Here is a 17,422-nt window from a genome sequence, read left to right on the forward strand (position 1 = left end):
CCGAGAAAGTGTAAAATTGCCTTCTCCGAATTCAGACGGAGGGGCGCGGATGTTCTCTTCCTACAAGAGACACATTTTAGCACAAGTAGTAGTCCGGGTTTTTCTGGGCAAAGGCAACAGGCAGTTTTTCCTGGCTTCTGCAACAGAAAAGAAAAAAGGGGTCGCTATCATCTTTAGTAACAAATTCCCCTTCCAAGTAGAGAGGGTAAATCGAGACGCTGGGGGGAGATATCTGATTCTGGTGGGGCTATTGCAGCAGTGCAGGGTAACGTTGGCCTGCGTCTACGCTCCATGTGACAATGAGCCAAAGTTTTTTGACTCATTTTTCCTGACACTCCAGCGTTGGGCAGAAGGGAATGTGATCTTAGCAGGTGACTTCAATAAAGTTATAGACACCCGGATAGATAAATCCCAGAAGCAGCAAAGAAATAGACAGGTGGGCACAGGGCCCCTATTGGAAGGATTGACTAGAGGGTGCCTTATAGACTTCTGGAGGGAACAACACCCTGGCAAGCAAAGTTATTCATTTTACTCACATCCCCATGACAGTTACAGTAGGATCGACCATCTCTTTGTTACGAGTAGAATGGTCCCACAGATCTCCGACACCAAAATACATGACATTTCATGGTCGGATCATGCATCAATAGAGCTACGATGCACACAAATTATACCCATTAGCCCGGGAGCAAACTGGAAGCTTAATGAATCGTTGATTAAGATACCAGAACTAGCGCAGTCGGTCAGGGAAGAGATCATGCAGTTCTTCCAAATTAACATGGGCAGTGTGAAATCCCACACAATGTTGTGGGAGGCTCATAAAGCCATGATGAGGGGGGTTCTTATAAGCATAGCAGCTAGGAAGAAGAAACAAAGGGACGCCAAATTGGCACAGCTATATAAGAGGTTACATGAGCTCTCTGCACTCCATAGCCGATCAGGTAGAGGGGACACATTAAAGGAGCTGAAGAATGTAAGGATTGAGCTTAACCTCCTCCTCACATCCCGGGCCGAGAAAGACTTGAGTTGGACACGGAGAAATTTTTTTGAGAAAGCCAACCAGCCCAACACCATGTTAACCAACAGACTCCGCAATAGACAACCAAATTATAACATACAAGCAATAAGGACAAAAACTAACCCCAAACGTATAGTGGAAGAGTTTAAAACTTATTATGAGCAGTTATACAATGGGGAGAAGGTGGCTCATAATACTAAGACAAGCAGTAAACTGCAAGAATTCTTAGCAGAGGCTGCACTGCCAAGGTTGAACTAGTTGGAGCGCGAGGCAATTCAGAGTGATTTTACACTGGAGGAGCTAACAGAGGTTGTCAAAAACATGAAGTCCTCTAAAGCCCTGGGCCGAAATGGGTTCTCCAAACTTTACTACAAAAAAATTATAGGCATCCTAGCCCCACACATGCTTAGTTTATTTAATGGGGTCCTGGCGGGAGAGCCCTTCTCAGAGCAGATGCTCCAGGCGTCGATCTCCTTGATTCACTAGAAAGATAAAGATCCCACAAATTGCCAATGTTACAGGCCAATATCATTGATCAATTCGGACGTTAAGATCTATTCTAAATTACTGGCCAATAGATTAAGTGCTATCCTACCTAGGCTGATCCATCCGGACCAGGTTGGCTTTATTAGAGATAGACAAGTGGCCGACAATACCAGAATGATTGTAGATATAATTGACTTTGTTGATGCCAACAAGGTCCAGGGCCTGGTGTTAAGCCTTGACGCGGAGAAAGCCTTTGACAGGATAGACTGGGATACTTGGTGTCCATGCTTGGGGCATTTTGGTTCAGGGATAAAATTCTAAGGGCAATAAAAGCGCTATACACAGCTCCAGCAGCGAGGGTGATCCACCAGGGCTTCCCCTCAGAGTTGTTTAAAATCAAAAGTGATACGAGACAAGGATGCCCGTTATCGCCCTTGCTGTTCGCCTTATGCATCCAAACACTGGCAGCACAAATACCTAGCAATCCAGATATTGCTGGAGTCCAAATCCGCTCACAAGAACACAAAGTGGCTTTGTATGCCGATGATATCATTCTGACGATGACAAAACTGCTCACCTCGCTATCTAACCTGTTTGAGCTTCTGGGGAGGTTTAATCGGATCTCTGGGTTTAAGATAAATCAGACGAAATCAGAGGCGCTTAGTCTGAACATCCCAAAAGAGATGGAAAAATTAATAGAACTTAATTTTGCGTTTAAGTGGAAGTCCAAATTCATAAAATACCTGGGGGTGCATCTCACAAAAAAGATAGCCTCCCTATACCAGGCAAATTATCCCAATCTATTGGGGATTTTAAAGAAGGAGCTGAGAGACTGGTCAGCATATGGTATTTCATGGATAGGCAGAATCTATAGTGTTAAGTTGAACATCCTCCCCCGGGTACTGTATCTGTTCCAGACTCTTCCGATACCCGTGGTGCGATCTGAGATTAAAGACTTACAAAACTCAATAACGAAATTTATCTGGAGAAATAAACAACCACGGATAAAAGTGAAAATTATGCAAAGACCTAGGGAAGCTGGGGGACTGGCAGTGCCATGTTTGTTGTCCTACTATAAAGGGGCGCAATTGTGCCAAATTACACAATGGCATGGAGACCCAGAGCTGAGAAGGTAGGTGGCACTGGAGAGAGAGTTGTGTGCCCCGCTGGAGCTCAGGGACCTAATTTGGTACCCAAAATGTAGAATAAAGGACATAAAGGAGCCGCTAACCTCCGTGCACAATTCAGTTTCGGTCTGGGAGGCGGCCAAAAGTAATCGCTCATTGACCTCAAAACACACCTTAATGGCCCCTTTGCATGGCAACCCAGGCTTTGCTCTGGGGTTGGAGGGTAAGAATTTCATGCTCTGGCGACAATTAGGGTTGAGAAGACTGAAAGACCTGGAGGGGAGAAACACTATCAAATCATTTGACCAATTAAAGTCAGAAAAAGACATCCCCAACACAGAATTTCTTAGATACCGCCAGGTCCAGGCATTTTACAACAAACACTTAGTGAGATCACTGCTAACAAATTTTGAAAAGCTCTGTGTGCGGGGCACCGACACACGGGGACTGATCTCTGCTCTGTACAAAGATGTGGTTGGTGTTGACAATGACGGCACCAACAAACCCAGGTTCATGACTCAGTGGGAGACAGATTTACAGGGGCCACTAGAAGATGAGGACTGGACAGAAATATTCAAGGCAGTTGCCAGTAGCTCGATCTGCACGACTTTGAAGGAGAAATCATATAAAGTATTGATGAGGTGGTACTTCATTCCAGTTAGATTGGCAAAATTTGTCCCAGGAGCTTCCCCGCTCTGCCCTAGGCAGTGCGGGGAACAGGGAGATCTGGTGCACATGCTGTGGTCCTGCCCGAGAATCATACCCGTTTGGAGTCAGATTAGAGATTGGCTACAGAGGATCTTGGGCCTCCAAATTCGGCTAGACCCGTGGCTGTTCCTATTAAGCAAACCCACAGATGAAGTATCAAGAACGGTGAACAAATTAATTGCACATTTTGCAATGGCTATGAGGTGTGAGACCGCAGCATTATGGAACCAGAATGCAATTCCATCGATAGAAAAAATCTGAAACACAATTTGGTTTGTTTGCCAGATGGAAAAGTTGACGAGTTTGGTTAACGACACTGGCCCAAATTTCCAAAAGGTCTGGCTGCCCTGGCTAGCTCAGACAGATATTCAAGGGGTGAGCAATGCCACCATTTGGCTCTAATAAGATAAGGTAAGTTCTCTTTTGATGGGCGGAGAGGGACATAGACAGAGGGGTGGGGGTGACGACAGTAGGCCGCCCCACTTAGACAATGTAAAAGGCAGGCACATCAACACCCGTAGCTACAGAGATAAATCAAAGAACAAACCTAGGTGTTATTTCCTCTATAGTAAAATTTGCACCCATCACCTCTCTCTCCAAATTCCCCAATCTTGGTAAATTCGAGGAATCGAGAAACTCTCGACATGCTTTCTCTGTTTTACGGTTCCCTACTACTTTCTCACCGTTGTACAGTACCTCATAGAAGCTCTTTAATTCCTCTACAATTTGTTTAGGGTTAGCTGTAACTGACCCTACGGAAGAGCATATCCCCTGTATATAATAATTCGTTTGAGGATTTCTCAATTTAGTTGCCATCATGGTATCTGGTCTGTTTGCCCTCTCGTAGTATTTCCTCCTTGACCAGCTCAGTGCTTTCTCTGCCTGGGAGGTCAACACAAGATTTAATTTAATCCTTGTGTCCTGTAGTTCTTTAAGGATCTGGGGGGTTATTGGTGAGCTAATGGTGAGTTGTGAGAGTTTTCAAATCAGCCTGTAGTTTTGTGATTGCGGCAATTCTTTCATTTTTTTTTGCAGCTGATAAGCCAATCAAGAAACCTCTCATAGTCGCTTTGTGGGCTTCCCATAATGTGAAATATTTTTGCACACTACCGTTATTTGTCTTAAAGAACCGATCCAGTTCCGCCCCCACCAACGACAGGGTTTCCGGAGTTTTTAGGATCGATTCATTAAGCTTCCAGTTCACTCCCAGTCGGGCCAGATTAATTTGGTCGCACCTCAGCTCTATAGGTGCATGGTCAGACCATAAAATATCATGGATCTCTGAGTGAGAGACCTTTGGAAACATTTGTGATGGTAACTTTGTGACAGGCTATAATAATACACCAAAAATAACTGGGTTAAACTGAACGAGGCTTAGATTTAAATAAAATGTAGTTTATTCCTTGAAAAAGGTGAACACATAAATATAGTACAATTTAACAGACAAGAATGTAACACTTACTTTGGGGTTGGGAAATGAAGAAGTATCAAATAGCAATTCTCCAGCGATCAGGTAACAATCAAGATTTAATAGAAGACAAGTACTGTAGCGTTGACAAAAGTTTATATATCTTTGTAACCCTATTCTTAACATTGAGTACAGGCTATTGGAGATCAATTATCTGTACCCAATCTCTAACGTGGGAACACAGTTTAACCCATGACCCCCAGTTAGTTGGCACATGCGTCCTGAGGCCCTGAGGGTCTGATTTCTGTAGCCCCACATCTAAATCAGGGGTGCCGACTAGTCTACCAGATGGAATATCTGGCAGGATTTGCTTTGTTTATAAGTTTGAGTTAAGACACTCACAAACCACTCCAGCTTCACTCCTTTCTGCCCTCCTGTAAACAGTTGGAGTGGCTGAGTCTTTGACCAGGGGCCTGTTTCCTAGACATTTGGTCTTTCCCCTGGCCATTTGCATTCCTTAGTAGGCAGGAATCTTCGCGGGCATTTGCCCCCGCTTTGAAATATAGTATGGTTCTGAATATACACACCTATTAAAAGAACCGGTTCTGTTAGGTCCAGCGGGTCCACACTTTCCAGACCTTAATGCCGGAAGTGGTACACTACAGGGTCCAAGTTTCAACCCACTGCGACCTTTGGAACCGGAGATATACAAATCTCACATAAACTGTTTCATATTTTTTTATAAAAAACTCCGCTAAAAAGAAATCTCAGTTTTCACTAAATCCCCATTGAAAACAACGGGCTCCGCCGCCATGGGCTTTCAACGGGGAATCTCCGCCATTGGCGGCTATGGGAGTCTGCCGCCATATACTTACAATGGGGAATCAGCCGCTGGTGGAGTCTATGGGGCTTCTCCGCTATAGCTGGTCAATGGGGGGACGGCCGCCATTGAAGCCTATGGGAAAAACTCACGAACCTTTATGGTGGTCCTTACTCCGTCGGGTTGGTCAGAGAGGGTCGGGAATGGTTCTGTGGTCATGCCGGAACAGTGCCTACAGGCACCCCAAACCACGGCCCTCTGGACCCTCCAGACCCAGAGATATTGACTTATGATTTGCAGGGTTTCGGACTTAGCCGTTTTCTCGTGTTGCTTCTGCTGCCGCCATGGAAACCTATGGCGCATCCCCGCTCCATCAGCACGACCCTTCCTGGGGGTCCTGGACTCTTGGACCTGGTGGTGGTCAGGTGAGGGGAGGCCTAGGAGCTAGGGGCAAAAATAATTTTATTTCTGGGTGCCCTAGAACCTAAGATTTCCACGCCACTTGTCGTTGAACTTGACTAATCAGTGATGAAAGCTCTTTTTCAGAAAAAGTATCCGCTTTGCGGTTTTGTGGTTTGGACGGCTAACAACTCGTTCCTGGAAAGCGCCGTCGAGGAAACTCCATTGAAGTCAATGAGCCCATTGACTTACCATGGGAAACCGCCGCTCCTCCTCTCGGACGCCACCTGCTGGTCTTCGAGGGAAACAGGTCCAAAACAGCTAGATCCGCAATTGAAACACATGGAGCTCCAATGGCGGCCTATGGGACTCTGCAAAAAGGAGCCTGAAAAGGCGGGAAAATTACACAAAGTGCTATAATCACTAATCAACTATTAACCCTTGCCCTCCCTGATGGATCCCAGTGTTTGTGTGGTGCAGACACTGACATGATGATATTACATTGTAACAGGGAAACACACATTTACATGTAATGGCATGTTTAAAACCACATTCCTGGACCGCAGTCCAGTTAACCCCTTGCCTCCCTGGTGAGGTCAGGCGGTGACCATATCGGGTGCAACCCCTTTAATGCCGGGCCACCCCTCTCTCCCTCTACACCTCCCCTTCTTAATGGGTGACCTGTGGCCCACTGGCCCTAATGGGGAGTGGGACACTGCTGGCACCATTAACGAATTCAGTCTCAGAGGGATGGTGCTGACATGAAAGTCCATCAGCATTGCTGTTTTCACTGCCCTTCTTATGCTGAATGGTGAACTCAAAATCTTGCAGGGCCAAGCTCCACCTTAGCAACTTGGCATTCTCCCCCGATGCCATTTGCAGCCAACTCAGTGGGTTGTGGTCTGTGAGGACCATGAAAGCCCTCCCATACACATAGGGCTGGAGCTTTTTGAGTGCCCACACAATGGCAAAGCACTCCTTCTCAATGGTGGCATATGCCACCTCCCTGGTGAGTAGTTTGCGACTGAGAAACACCACAGGGTGCTCTCATCCATCTTCCCCCACCTGTCTCAGCACAGCTCCAATAACAAAGTCTGAGGCATCAGTCTGAATGAAAAATACTTGGTATAGTCTGGGGCAGCCAGTATGGAGGCCCCAGCAAGAGCAATTTTCAGGGCCTGGAATGCAGTCTCACAGGCAGGAGCCCAGGTAATAAGCACAGGCAGTTGCTTTCTGGTCAAGTCAGTCAGGGGTTTGGCCACAGCGCTGTACTGGGGGACAAATTTCCTATAGTTCCCTGCTGTGTCCAAAAATGCCATGACCTGTTTCTTAGTTTTAGGGACCGGCCACTGAACTATGGCTTCTACCTTGGCTGGCTCTGGTTTGAGGTGCCCTCCACCCACCCTGTGCCCTAAGTACAGGACCTCTGCCATCCCTACCATACATTTTGTGGGTTTCAAGGTCAGCCCAGCCTCATATCCAGCACCGCAGCTACATGTCATAAGTGGGATTCCCAGGAATTACTGAAGACAGCAATGTCATCTAAGTAAAACATGGCATAGCTCTGCATCCCTTCCAGTAACCTATTGACCAGGCGTTGGAAGGTAGCCGGGGCATTCTTCATCCTATATGGCATCACTAAAAACTCATAGATGCCACTTGGAGTGATGAATGCTGACTTCTCCCTAGCCTCCAGGGTCAGTGGGATTTGCCAATAGTCTTTGCTCTAATCCAAGGTTGTCAGATACTTTGCCCCCGCGAGTTCATCTAGTAACTCATCCATGCAGGGCATGGGATAGGCATCTGACACCGTCCCACCGTTGAGCAAGCGGTAGTCCACACAAAACCGGGTGGTCTTGTCCTTCTTAGGGACTAGAACTACCGGGCTTGCCCAAGGACTTTGGGACAGAGTAATTACCCCTAGGGTCAGCATCTCCTCTATCTCCCTCTCCATACTGGTCTTGACCTCTGCTGACACTCTATAAGCGTGCTTATGCAGAGGCTGCAGGTCCTCTGTGTGCACTGGGTGTTTTGTGAGATGTGTGGTCCCTGGCATGTCAGTGAAGAGGGCCCTAAACTTAGCTAGCAGGTCCCTGGCTTCTTCCTTCTGCCTAGCACTTGTCAGGAATCGGAGTTCTCCTCGCTTCCCACACAGAGCACTCCCTCTCCGCAGGGAGCCCCTGGACACACAAAACAATCCTGCCTTACCGGCCTCCACGGCTCCTCGCCCCTGCCGCCATCGCGGGGTCACTCCCCTTGGTGATTCCTCTGCTCAGCACCGGGCGCGCCCACGCCCTCCTGCACGCACACCTACATGCACGCCAGCCCCAGACGTTATGTGCATGCATTCCCAGGTTACAGAGCACACGCCTAACAGAGCACTTTTAACCACTGCTCCTGCAGTGAGGCGTCACCCCCAAGCATCACACAGTTCCATGCAAATCAAGGATTACACTCAGCTGGGCTGTAACACCTCCCTCCTATCAGGGAAGACTCCTTGCAGTCCTCCAGGCCTGCCCCCTTTTCCCATTGGCCTGCCCAGCTTTATTATGCCTGTGCTTCCCATCACTCGTCGCTTGACATAGTCTCTGTATGGAAGTACTTCTGGATTCTCTCAGTGTTTTCACAGGTTCTGACGCGGCTTGTACGACTACCCCCTCTGGCTCTCGATCTCGGCACCCCTTGGACAACGCTCACTCTGGTAACCCCTTGAACACGGCTTGGACTACGACCTATCTCCACTCTCCACTCCCTGACCTCGGCAAGGCATTCATCACTCTATCTCTACAACCGGTACCGGCAAGTATTGTCTACCTTACTACACCTGGCCTGGCAACGCTTCATACCACACTCCGGACACGCTCCCTTTGCTGCGGGTGCGTGTATTACCACTTCCCCCTTCAGCTCAGGGGACGGGTCTGGTCTGCGGGCAGCACCGGCGTAACATTATGTCGAGCGCACAAGACGCAGACCAGACCGAACTACAGCAGGTTCTCTCTAATCTGCTTCAGCAAAACCAGGCCATGACGGATCAAATTGTGGTACTTACACGCCAGGTCGCAGTACTCTCAGACAGGGTACCGATAGCGACCCCGCCAGATGTAAGCCCCCACTCCGCAAGCGCAGTTAGCAGCTCAGATGTAAGGATTCCTCCCCCCAAGCCTTATGCAGGTGAACCGCAAGATTGTAGGGGTTTCCTAAACCAGTGTGAGGTGCAGTTTGAAATGGCCCCCCATCTCTACAATACTGATCGCAAGAAGGTAGCCTACATTTATAACTTCCTCACTGGCAGCGCCCTGGCTTGGGCTTCCCCGGTTTGGGAGCGACGTTCTGACCTTACCCAAGATTTCCCGACATTTAAAGTCGAGTTTCAACAGGTATTCGATTCCCCCGCTCGTCGGGAAATGGCATCTGTTTCTCTCCTCCAGATCACTCAGGGACGGCGGATGGTGACACAGTATGCTGTGGAATTCCGGACTCTAGCAGCCGAGACGAACTGGGGACAAGAGGCTCTCGTCTCCGTATTCTGGAAAGGCCTGGCAGATCCCATCAAGGACGAACTCTCTCGCCAATCCAGGCCGGATCAACTGGAGGTCCTGATTGATTTGGCCGTCCGAGTGGATCAATGCATCCAGGTACGCCGCTCAGAGCGTCAGCGCACTCGCTTCCATAACTTTCAAGTTCCGTTCCCCAGTACTCTCAGCAGCACTCCTACTCCCCCAAATACTACCACACCTCTTCGTCCTGCACTGGAGTTGCCAGAGCCAATGCAATTGGGGGTACAACGCATCCGCACACCCATACGGCAGTTCCGCCACGCCGGGGGATTGTGTTTCTACTGCGGATCCATGGAACATCTGGTTCGGGAGTGTCCACTGTGTCCGGGAAATGGGAAATGGGAAACGGGAACACCCAGTGAGTACAGAGGGGCTCTCTCTGGGTGTAATGTCTCCACGTCCCCTTCAAAAAAACGAACTCCCTAAGAAACTTACATTTCCAGTCTTCCTTTCAGGCGATAAGTTCAAGACTTCTACCGCCGCTTTCATTGACTCAGGAGCTGGAGGAAACTTCGTGGATCTTGAATTCGCCAGGGTAAACCGTATACCACTAGTGAGAAAGAAGGTTCCCATCGCACTCGTCGGTATCGATGGAAGTCCTCTTACCCCGGCCACATCTCCTTACTGCTGCGGCAGAGTTTATTCTTACTAATCACTGGTTTGTACCTGGCATGTTCCTGGAATGTGACACTTTTCACCCGGAGCATGCCGGGCTCCTTTTGCCTTGCCAGCCAGGTGTCATGCCCGGCTGACGCGCGGTTGATGTGTTAATTAATAATGGTTCAGGATTTACTAGGCTGCAATGCTTCGAGTGTCCGCCAGATGGCATAAATTCATGAATTGTAATGCAGTATTATATATATACATATATATATATACTGTATAACAGCAACCCCTATAACCCCTAACAAAAAGTACTGTACAAATACAGAACTGTATATGCACATCAATGAAACTGTGGGCCGGCGGGGGCGAGATGTGTTTGCAGCAGAGAGAGAACCGCTGCTCTCTCTGCGCAAACATCGGCAGATTCAAAATTATTTAAAATAAATTTTTATTCCTAGTGTACATGTGCAGGGGGTCTCCGGAGCTGAACCGCGTTGGTTTCAGGTTGGGGGACCCCCTGCTCCCCGAGATACAGCCCCTTTATGAGGTGCCGGTATCCCTCTGCATTTCAAGGTCCCGATCACGTGACCGCGGCCTGTAAAGCAAGCAGAGGGATACCAGAACCCCCTAAAGGGGCCTGTATCTCGGGGAGCAGGGGGTCCCCGGACCTAAAACCACAGCGGTTCTGCTCCGGAGACCCTCTGCACATCTACACTGTGAATAAAAAACATATATAAATAAAAACTCATTCCTTACCTTAGCGGCTATGTGCTATGGTAACGAAGCAGCATTTCTGTATTTTAATAATATTGAACAGTGAGCAGGGGGTTCCCTGAGCCAGAAATTAATGCTCAGGGACCCCCTGCTCCTGCACAATATTATTAAAAATACAGAAATGCTGCTTCATTACCTTAGCGTATAGCCGCGAAGGCAATGAAGGGGTTAACTCACCGTGCCTGCTTTATTGTGGGTAGCGGGGGTGGGTGAGGGGGGTATTTGGCCCTTGGTGTGAGTTTAGGACTTGCGGGGGGGTTGTGGGTGCATTTAACACCTTCACGACCGTAGCAGTTAATACCGCTACGGTCATGAAGGGGTTAAGCCCTCCCGCTACACCCCGCAAGCCCTAAACAACCACCGTTGGGCTAATACCCCCTTCACCCACCACCACTACCCACAATAAAAAAAAAACTCACACACAGCAGCCGCCAAAAAATAAATAAATAAATCTAAATAAATAAATAAATAAATGACTATAAATAAATACATTTGAAATACATTTTTATTTATAATGTAGTTGTGCAGGGGGTCTCCGGAGTTGAACCGCGTTGGTTTCAGGTCGGGGGACCCCCTGCTCCCTGAGATACAGCCCCCTTTATGAGGTGCCTGTATCCCTCTGCCTTTAAATGTCCCGATCACGTGACCGCGGCCTGTAAAGCAAGCAGAGGGATACCGGCACCCCCTAAAGGGGCCTGTATCTCGGGGAGCAGGGGGTCCCCGGACCTAAAACCACAGCGTTTCTGCTCCGGAGACCCTCTGCACATGTACAGTATAAATATAACACACACAGCAATAATGAATCGTTCCTTACCTTAGCGGCTATGTGCTATGGTAACGAAGCAGCATTTCTGTATTTTAATAATATTGTACAGTGAGCAGGGGGTTCCCTGAGCCCGAAATTAATCCTCAGGGACCCCCTGCTCCTGCACAATTTTATTAAAAATACAGAAATGCTGCTTCATTACCATAGCGTATAGCCGCTAAGGCAATGAAGGGGTTAACCCACCGTGCCCGCTTTATTGTGGGTAGCGGGGGTGGGTGAAGGGGGTATTTGGCCCTTGGTGTGAGTTTAGGACTTGCAGGGGGGTTGCGGGTGCACTTAACCCCTTCACGACCGTAGCAGTTAATACCGCTACGGTCATGAAGGGGTTAAGCCCTCCCGCTACCCCCCGCAAGCCCTAAACAACCACCGTTGGGGCTAATACCCCCTTCACCCACCCCCACTACCCACAATAAAAAAAAAACTCACACACAGCAGCCGCCAAAAAAAAATAAAATAAATATAAATAAATAAATGACTATAAATAAATACATTTGAAATACATTTTTATTTATAGTGTAGATGTGTAGGGGTCTCCGGAGCTGAACCGCGTTGGTTTCATGTCGGGGGACCCCCTGCTCCCCGAGATACAGCCCCTTTTATGAGGTGCCGGTATCCCTCTGCATTTCAAGGTCCCGATCACGTGACCGCGGCCTGTAAAGCAAGCAGAGGGATACCAGAACCCCCTAAAGGGGCCTGTATCTCGGGGAGCAGGGGGTCCCCGGACCTAAAACCACAGCGGTTCTGCTCCGGAGACCCTCTGCACATCTACACTGTGAATAAAAAACATATATAAATAAAAACTCATTCCTTACCTTAGCGGCTATGTGCTATGGTAACGAAGCAGCATTTCTGTATTTTAATAATATTGTACAGTGAGCAGGGGGTTCCCTGAGCCAGAAATTAATGCTCAGGGACCCCCTGCTCCTGCACAATATTATTAAAAATACAGAAATGCTGCTTCATTACCTTAGCTGATAGCCGCTATGGCAATGAAGACAAAATAGCATGTTTATTGGGGACATTTGATTTGCCCCCAATAAACATTGCAATAAACAACATACAGTACAACCCCTGTGTATTTAAAATACATAAACAATAAATACATGACATACATATTTTTATTGTGTGTTTTAAACCTGCCTGCCTTCACTGTAATCTATGTAAAACCCCCTCCCCTATTGTGTGTTTTAAACCTCCTGCCTTCACTGTAATCTATGTAAAAAACCCTCCCCCTATTGTGTGTGAAGCTTCCCTGCCTTCACTGTAATCTATGTAAAAACCCCTCCCCCTATTGTGTCTACTAAGCTTCCCTGCTTTGACTAATCTGTGTAAGCCCCCCTCCCCCTATTGTGTCAGTTAAATCTCTGGCCTGTGTTTTCTGTGAGTGCAGTGTACTGTATGTAAATGTGGGGAGGGGGATCCCGTGTAAATAATCACACCCACACCCACTACCCACTACCCACGGCCCCTCCGCTGCTTGCTGCAAAACAGAGACAAAAATTAAAACATACAAAGTAATGTCCCCTAACCGTCATGAAAAGGCACATGGCCGCCCTCACATGGTATGGTAGCCAATCAGAGCGTGGGACTTCATCCCTATTCTGATTGGCTCTAGTATACCATGTGACAGAGAATTGGGGGGGAAAAGGATGTGACGTCATTGAAAGCTTGTCACATGGTACTAGAGCCAATCAGAGCGTGGGAACTCCATCCCTACTCTGATTGGCTGTTGTACGTCACATCCTTTCCCCCCCCAAGTCTCTGCCACATGGTATACTAGAGCCAATCAGAGTAGGGATGGAGTTCCCACGCTCTGATTGGCTACCATACCATGTGAGGGCGGCCATGTGCCTTTTCATGACGTCATCTTAAAGGCAATTGAAGCAAAGCCATTCTGATTGGCTGTGCTTTCATTCCCTTTAAGTGACGTCATCATTTTTTTTTTATCGGCCAAAACAGATGGTTTTCACGGCCTATCAGGACTGTGGGAACCATGCCGAAAAATGTGATGTCATAGGCCTTTAAAAGCCTATGTCGTCTCATTTTGAAGCCAGACGCCGCGGAGGAAGGACCTCCGGGCAAGAAAGAAGACCAGGGCGTGGGCGCAGACGGGGAGAAGACCCCCGCCCCGCTGGAAGGAGATAGAAGAAAGAAGAATACAGATGAAGATGGATTACAAATAGAAGACCCGTGGATTGATTTGGATTTTTTGTTTAATGTTTATTTTTTTATGGTTTATTATTTTATGGGTTCCTGATCGTGGATTGGTTCGTGAGTAAGCTGCGCAATGGGAATCGGTGGGGGCAATTAATGGTAAGTGAACTAAAGAAATGTATTTTATTTAACTTGTTAATTTTTTCAAAAGGAATTTTAACATGTGTATTATTATTTTTTGCGGTATATCATTTCTTGCCACTGTATGTATGTATGTACTGCACCGACACACTTTATTCGAGCAAATACCCGGTATGTACCTGGCAGATACCTGGAATGTGCCGCTCCTAACCTCTGACAAGCCCCGTTGCATTTGCCTTCCCAGCCTGGGTTCATGCCTGGCTGATGGGCGGCTGATCTGTTAAATGATAATGATTAGGATTTAATAGGCTGCAATGCTTCGCGTGTCTACCAGATGGCATAAATTCATGAATTGTAATGCAGTTTATATATATATACTGTGCAGTATTGCAGCCAGCGGGAATAAAATGCTTCAATCCCTGCTTGGAAAATAACTCAATGCACTCGGGCAGAAAACAGTCACAAACCTCAATACACCCGGGTATACCCGAATTCGTGGGACTAGCCAAGCTCGAATAAAGTGTGTCGCCAGTGTATATATGTCTAGAGAGATATATACATACAGGTTAAGAAGTGATGTTGTTTTAAAAGCTTGATTTGATGTGTTTTAAATTAATTTGTCTATGCTGCTATGCTTTATAGTGTGTTTAAAGTATTTTAAAATTAGATAGATGTAATCGTTGGTATTGTATTGTGTGTTGCCTTGGTTTTAAAGGTTGTATTCTGGTCGGTACTGTATTTTTTCACAGGCTAAATTGTTCTGCTTCAGGCATGAATTGGTTAATTGTTTCATTGTTCAGGATGGAGTGTGAATTGTTTAGGGATGTAAATAATGATTGCTAATTGATTTTAGTTTACTTGGTTGATTCATTTGAGAAGTGATGTTGTTTTAAAAGCTTGATTTGATGTGCTTTAAATTAATTTGTCTATGCTGCTATGCTTTATTGTGAGTTTAAAGTATTTTAAAATTAGATAGATGTATTCCTTGGTATTGAATTGTGTGTTTGAGGGAGGTCAGCGATAGCCTTGGGTAAGTGAACTAAAGAAATGTATTTTACTTAACTTGTTAATTTTTTTAAAAGCTTTTTTAACATGTGTATTTTTTTTTTTGTGGTATATCATTTCTTGCCACTGTATGTATGTATGTATGTATATATGTCTAGAGAGATATATACATACAGGGTAAGAAATTATGTTGTTTTAAAAGCTTGATTTGATGTGTTTTAAATAAATTTGTCTATGCTGCTATGCTTTATCGTGTGTTTAAAGTATTTTAAAATGAGATAGATGTAATCGTTGGTATTGTATTGTGTGTTGCCTTGGTTTTAAAGGTTGTATTCTGGTCGGTACTGTATTTTTTCACAGGCTAAATTGTTCTGTTCCAGGATTATTAAAGGAAATTGATTTTAATGTAGTGTCTGTATTGAGAAGTGTTTGGTTGCAGGACAGTATAGTTTTGATAACCCTTCTACATTTATTTGTATATTGGTTCATCGTGTGTACTGTATATATACTGTGAATATATATATATATATATATTATACAGTATATATATATAGTTGCATGATGAAGCCACTCTACAAATACATGGGTGAAGGGTGGGTATCGGGCCACTGTGGCTTCACCCCTTAATCACCTTTGCGGTTATTATCTGATAAGGTGTTTAAGGGGTTAATTGATATCTGAATGTAATTGCAATGTATTGGCTTTGTATTTGCTATGTATGTTGTGGGCAAGACAAGGATTTTGCTGGCGATGGACACTTCGTATTGATGAGGTCAGTAGTACTTTATTTATTTGTATATGCTAGTTGATGTTTTTAATAATGGGCAATTAATCTATTATCCATATCTGGATAATAGTTATTTTGCACATTATTGTACTGTAGGTATTGGGGGGGAGCGTGTATGTATTGAATGTTTTGGCCAGGTTTATTATGGTTCCGTGGTTCTGCGTGGGACCTCTGGAGACCACCAGCGGGTATCCTCGGGTATCCCAAGGGTATCAGGCTGGTGGTGTATCAGGCTGGTGGTTCCACGGGTGACACATGCGGGGATGATGATGTGTGGTCCCACTTCTGTGGGGGCACCGCGGACCCGTAGTCTGCGGGGATGACGATGTGTGGTCCCACTTCTGTGGGGGCACCGCCGACCCGTAGGTGCGGGGATGATGATGTGTGGTCCCACTTCTGTGGGGGCAACGCGGACCAGTAGTGAGCACCCGTGAGTTCCCTAGACCCCCGAGGGAACCACCCGAGGCCCCGCAGACACCTGTGGGTCTGACCCGGGGCTCCAAGACATCCGCGGGCCTACCATGGGGACTCAATTGTGGCCCACGGTGACCCAAGGAGACCACCTGGGGGCCATGGTGCTGGTGGGATCCACCAGCAGGCCTCCAGAACCTGTTTAAAAAGGGCTGCTAGTAAACTGTAGGTCTGTCCAGGTGCCCCGCCAGCCCACCGGGGACTTGCGTGGGGCTGCGTTATGAACCCTGTATGTAAAAGGATAAATCTTGTATTTATGGGGGGGCACAGGCGGTGGCTAATGTGTTTAATAAATATAATGCTGTTTATTGTGGGTCACTGTATTGTTTTTATTGTGGGTACTGGGGGTGGGGGGGGGTGTTTCCCCAACGGTATGTGGGTAGGCCTCCCTTGTGGGTACTGGGTGGTTAGGCCTCATGGGGGGGGGTTAGTGTGGAAGGGTATGTAGGCATCCCGAGTGGTGGGTGAGGGTGGGTTAACCCCTTTATGACTGTAGAGGTTAATAACCGCTATGGTGATTAAGGGTTTAGGGGACATTATTTTGTATGTTTTAATTTTTGTTTCTGTTTTGCAGCAAGCAACGGAGGGGCCGTGGGTAGTGGGTAGTGGGTGTGGGTGTGGTTATTTACACGGGATCCCCCTCCCCACATTTACATACAGTACACTGCACTCACAGAAAACACAGGCCAGGCAGATTTAACTGACACAATAGGGGGAAGGGGGCTTACACAGATTAGTCAAAGCAGGGAAGTTTAGCAGACACAATAGGGTGAGGGTTTTTTACATAGATCACAGTGAAGGCAGGGAAGCTTCACACACAATAGGGGGAGGGTTTTTTACATAGATTACAGTGAAGGCAGGAGGTTTAAAACACACAATAGGGGGAGGGTTTTTTACATAGATTACAGTGAAGGCAGGCAGGTTTAAAACACACAATAAAAATATGTATGTCATGTATTTATTGTTTATGTATTTTAAATACACAGGGGGTGTACTGTATGTTGTTTATTGCAATGTTTATTGGGGGCAAATCAAATGTCCCCAATAAACATGCTATTCTGCCTTCATTGCCTAAGCGGCTATCAGCTAAGGTAATGAAGCAGCATTTCTGTATTTTTAATAATATTGTGCAGGA

This window comes from Ascaphus truei, chromosome 2, assembly GCF_040206685.1.
Source record: "Ascaphus truei isolate aAscTru1 chromosome 2, aAscTru1.hap1, whole genome shotgun sequence".
Taxonomy (NCBI): domain Eukaryota; kingdom Metazoa; phylum Chordata; class Amphibia; order Anura; family Ascaphidae; genus Ascaphus; species Ascaphus truei.